The sequence below is a fragment of the Crocuta crocuta genome, unplaced genomic scaffold (assembly GCF_008692635.1).
Source record: "Crocuta crocuta isolate KB4526 unplaced genomic scaffold, BGI_CrCroc_1.0 scaffold189, whole genome shotgun sequence".
NCBI lineage: Eukaryota > Metazoa > Chordata > Mammalia > Carnivora > Hyaenidae > Crocuta > Crocuta crocuta.
The window spans coordinates 536,781-542,566 of NW_027551564.1; the positions used below are offsets into that span (position 1 = coordinate 536,781).

The window sequence follows — 5,786 nt, forward strand, 5'->3', positions numbered from 1 at the left end:
GACAACACACAAATCTGATCTCTGTCTTGGTGCCAACTATCTCTCACTTCCAAGGCTATTTGCTGTGTAGGCATGCTTGACAAGATAGGACTGTTAGTTCCTCTGCTTCCAAGATTTGAAGAAACATGAGAGATCAAAGAAGTTTTGCCCTAAAATAAGAGGTATCTCACACAAAGACACAATCTTTCCAATGCAACTCATTAAGGGATTCCAGGAAACAAAGAACCAGCCCTTTTGACCCCCTACATGATACCTCCATCATGCCATTTATGTTTTAGAACTCCTTGTGGGATTTCCCAAGGCTTTATTCAGACTGCATCATGGTTCAGTTTCTCCCTTCACCAAACCATGCTTTCTCCCTTATTCTTTTCAGATGGTGATCCCTAATATCTAATAAACACAAATACTGTAATCCATGCTCAGTATCTCCTAGAAATCTAATTCTGTGATAAGCAAATATTTTTGCTTTTATTAGTGTCCTTCATTGTTGCTATAGGCCTTTGAGTCTTTATGCTCTACTCTGTTCAGTATGTTACAACACTACCATCCACTTTATATTTTTCAGAATTCAACTGCATTACTTATTTTTTCATTGTTTCCTCTTTAGGTAAATTGCTCTTAGCTTGCAATATATTTTCCCCTACTTATTGCCTTTTTTTTCTGTTTTCATTATTTGAAGAAAAGAAGGCAATAGTATATGTAACTACCTGGCATATTTAACTGGTTATTTCTGGCCTAATTTTAGTTTCAATATATATTTTTTTCAAAGTCTTAACTTTCTGTAGTATTTAACACCACACATACTTTTTTAAAAATAGGTCAGATGTAAAATGATTACATATTGTTGCCAACAATAAATATCTTCCAAGGATATTTTCTTCTTATACTTTGTGGAGACTCCTCCTTGTATATTATAAAATAATCAATTTCATTTATATTTAGGTTTATTTTCTTATTTTATTTGTTTTATTTTGTTCTGTGTTTCCTGTTGATGTTAACAGATTCCTTGGGTCATGTTTATCATTAGGTAAAGCAAGACAGATTGTATTAGGTAAAGATTCTCTGCATTCAGGAGAATCTGACCTTTCTGAACCTTCCTACTGCTACTGTGTCCTGAGGCTTTGTGCTTTAAGAGTTGCCTGAGATGCAACTATAGCAAAAACTAATCCGAGACTATGCAATAAACTAAACTTTAGAAATGAGGTTTTCATTCACATTCTCTCATTTTTATGAGAGAATTTATATTGAATTCATATTGAATTCACATTCAATTTTTATGTTGAAAACTATTTTAACATAACTATTTATAAATAAAACTATTTATTTGTAAAATAACATTTAAGTAATCAAGCTGAAATGCATCATTTTACATAAGAGCTGTCATGTATTTATGGTTTTTAAAGAATTTACACATCTAATTCCAAACTGCAATAAGTAGCAGGTATTCTATATAGATATTTAACATCTATCTATCTAACTATATCTAATTATATATACATGAATAATATACTGTAATATAATTATATAAAATATATTTACACATATATATGTTATAATGACATATAAAATAGATGTGACACAAATAAAATGGAAACTATGAATATTTATATAATTAAAATGCACAAATATTGATTCATTTAGTAGCTTCCTTGTGGTAGTTCTTATGTGTTAATATGTTTTTGTTTTTTAAGTATGTCTCAAGAATTCACTTTGTTTTTATGTTTAAAATATGCTAAATTCTCTACTGTGACTTTATTATTGGCAATGAAAACAAAATGGTAAATTAGCATGAGCAGCATGACTTTTATATTGAAGTAATTTACAATTAAAATTACATTTGGTTCTTGCTGGGTAGAGTATTCCTGGATGCAGGTCTTTCTCCTTCAGCACTTTGAATATATCATAACACTCCCTTCTGCCCTGCAAAGTTTCTGCTGAAAAATCAGCTGGTAGCCTTATGGAGATTCCTATGTATGTAGCTATCTTCTTTCCTTCAAAACCTTTAAAATGTAGTCTTTCTCTGTCACTATATATATTTTTTTTTTGGCATTTTAATTAGTATGTTTCGTGGGTGTGGACCTCATTGGGTTGAATTTGTCTTGGGGGACCCTGTGCTTCCCGTATCTCTGTTTCCCTCCCCAGATTTGGGAAGCTTTCAGTTATTATTTCTTCAAATATATTCTCTCCCCCTCCCCACTTTCTTTCTCTTCTTCTTCTGTGATCCCTTTAATGTGAATACTATTATCCTTGATAGAGTTACTGAGTTCTAATCTATTCTCATTATGCAGTATTTGTCAGTCACCTGTTCAGCTAACTACTTTTTGCAATGGTTGAAACATTATGCTATCACCTTTCATCTCTCTATTCAGAGACATCCATGCTATTTTTAGATAACAGTTCGAAAGTAAATAATCAGAAAATGACCAGCCAAAGAAAACCATGAAGAGCAAAGACACCGTAACTTTTTGGATTTGTATTAATTTGCTTCTAAGATTTAACATAAGGCTATACTGTCATAAATTATTTATTAACTCAGAAATTTTATTGTCAACAGTTGCAATTAATAATACATTATTTTCATTTCAAATACACACTGAATTTGTAATGTTTTCAAAATGTAATACTATAAAAATTTTCACATCATTTAACTTACATGTACAATCATAGTAAATGCTTCAAAAATCCATTTTACCTGTATTTTATAACTGAAGTTCTAAGTCAGTCACTCTGTCAGAGTATAGTGAATGTACCATGTTCTTCTTAGAACAATGATGGAGTTTGAAAGTCAAGTAGTAAATTACAGTTTCAGAAAATTCCAAGGAGAGAAACTTGCATAAATAATCAGCAACATTTAAATTCAATAAAGAACAACGTGAGAGTCTAAAAAAAGAATAAATGTCAAGTGATGGGTAAGCCCCCTAGACACCTACACAACTTCTATTTTTGACCATTTTAAAAGAGATAAAAGATCACCAAGAATAGATTTCTTTTTCAGGAAGATTGCATTAGCAGGATATTCCAGACTTTTTAAAAACACATTTCAGGATTTTGTTCTTTGTAATGCAAATTGGGATGTTCTCATAGAGAACAAGTCTTCATTAATTAATTAGTGATCCGGAAGATTTTTTTCAGAAGGTGTTTGATTATTCTATTTGTATATGTCATTTGATTTATATTCAGTCTTTATTATCTGCCTCGTAGGCCTTGTGATATGGTATGTTTTAATATCCATTACTATTGATATCACTGAAGAAGGATTTAAACAGAAACTGATAATAAACCATACCCTTCAGAAAATAACCTAGATTCTTATTTCAATCTCCTTTATTCCTCTCATACAGTACCATTTATTTAGCAAGAGAAAATTCTGCTAATATTAGAATTTCTCATCTAACATCCAAAACCTTGCAGCAACTCAGAGAAGTAAAGGAGATAAAACCCTTAGAATTAAAAAAAAGATCACTAATAATAGCAATCAATTCAAGTGTCTAATCCCAAAGAGGGTAAGAAATGTAAGCCTGGAAATGAAGATATATAGCAACTTTTAGCCCTTGTGAATAGAAGCTTTATTTATGTTGGTCTCACACTGGAGGAATATTTGTTCCCTTATATTTTCCTTAGTTCTACTACAATAAAGAAAGAAAGAAACAAAGAAAGAAAGAATTAAATCTTGTTCACAGGTCAAGGGTATACTTTTCTTTATCTTTTTTTACAGTGTATTTTGAAGAAATTTCTACAACTTTTATAATTCTTCCAAACAACAATTTTCTACACCCTTGTCTCTGGGCACGGTGTTTCTTCATTGCTGGTATTCTCCACCTTGCCTTCTTTTCTTACTCCACAGCATTTCTTTTCTGGCCTCTTTCTTTGTGCTATTTCCCTTCCATGTACTTTCTTACTGGCCAAAAAAAAAAAAGGCAGTGCATCTTGCCTGAGAGAAGAAAAGAAAAATAGCAAAGGTACAGTTTTAACCAAAGAAGTATTATTTATATTGCTTAAGTAAATACACTAAGGTAATATATATTATTTTATCTGTTCTATGATAAGATCCTGCTTATTGGCCTGGGATATCAAATCCCTGAATGTAGAAATCATTTCATGTATTAATCTTGGCATAATTTTTTCAGACACTATAGGTGGCACACACATAAAGAGACTAATATGATCATGAAACTGGTAAAAATGATAGTACTTATTTTATCACCATTGTTATTAGAATTTGAACGCCTTACCTATTCTGATATTAATATAATTATATAGAGACTGATGCAGTGAAAGCCAGGAAACTAAACTTTCTCTGGCATTCTTTTTTAATATTTTTTTAAATATTTTTATTTATTTCTAGGAGAGAGACAGCGTGAGCAGCGGAGGGTCAGAGAGAGAGGGAGACACAGACTCCTAAGTAGGCCCCAGGCTCTGAGCTGGCAGTCAGCACAGAGCCCGACGCGGGGATCGAGCCCATGAACCGCGAGATCATGACCTAAGCGAAAGTCGGACGCTTAACCGACCAAGCCACCCAGGTGCCCCCCTTTCTCTGGCATTCTTGAGCAAGTCATCAAAAGTGAAAGAAAAAAAAGACAGGTTATGAGTCAGACTGGTATATTACTAAAATATGAACTTGAAGTCTTAGAGTCAGCAGCATAAACAAAGAAATAAAGGAGAATTTTTAATTTTATTTTTTATTACTTGTCTGAGGCAAAAGATGGGTTTGAAATATAAGTGGGTAAAAGTATTTTAAAAATAAATACTTCCACAAATTCTTTTTTAAAATGGAAGTTTCTGTAAGAGAAAATCTTCTCTTGGAAAATCTTCTCTTGATCTTGGAATATCAATTTAAAGGTACTTCATAGGTTCCACATACTCATTAATACAAATCATACTTATGATGAAATGAAAAACATAGAATGTTTTCCCATAAGAAAAATAATTGTTTTGATATAACACAGAATAAACTTGATAGGCTTTAAGGATAATACAAGAGAAAGTAATAGGAAATAAATACTCCTGATGTTAAATACTTCCTAATAATAATTTTAAGTTACCTTGCTGTCAGAAATGCAAAAAGAGTAAAATCTTGGTTAGAGCATAATTTGTTCCAGAAACATGCTTGTAATCTGAAGCACTTGTATATCAAACTGAATTTCCCCACAAGAAATAACGGAAATGATGATCCATTCTATATATTCTAAATATTCACATAAAAATGACTACATAACAGTAATATAATATACAATAATAAGAAAATGCACAATCTAATGGAAAAATAAACAAATTAACCTACACTCACCTTTGAAAATCTTCCTGGCTGGTGGAGGGAGACAAGAGAGAAGAAGGTTATTGTGTAGCGAAAGGACAACTTTCACCATCACTCACAGAATCACTGCTATCTATTGGCTCAATGGAATATTTTTCTTTTTGTGCAACTTTAACAAGGAACCTATCCAATGACACTTGTTTTTGCTTACTTTTGAGGATTTTGCAGCAGTGTGACATGGCATTGACAGTCCCCCCAAATCCTGCAGGCAGAGAGAGAGATGGAAAGAACCATTGGCTCAGTTGTAATCATGTGATGTTTGATGTCTTACCAATATTATAAAATTAGCTCCCCATTATTTACTATTTCTATAATAGTTACAAAATTGTACTCACGTGAATCTATTGTTTGATATTTTATCATCTAATTATTGTTATTTTCTATCAAATTGGACACTAGGTATTCATATTTTGCATTAAACCATTGTCTGAAATTCTCATAATTTATATTTTTTACCCAATGGATAACTAAA

At 31.8% G+C, this 5,786-nt stretch overlaps 1 long non-coding RNA gene across 1 annotated transcript; it reads right to left on the minus strand.

Annotated features, from left to right (window-relative positions):
* Window positions 1-3,776: 3,776 nt before the first annotated feature.
* LOC144219942 (uncharacterized) lies at window positions 3,777-5,514 on the minus strand. The gene is made up of 3 exons (XR_013331546.1): window positions 5,466-5,514; window positions 5,288-5,305; window positions 3,777-3,931 (listed from the first exon to the last, which is right to left on the minus strand). It is a non-coding gene; the product is annotated as an uncharacterized LOC144219942 (long non-coding RNA).
* Between the last annotated feature and the right edge of the window lie 272 nt (window positions 5,515-5,786).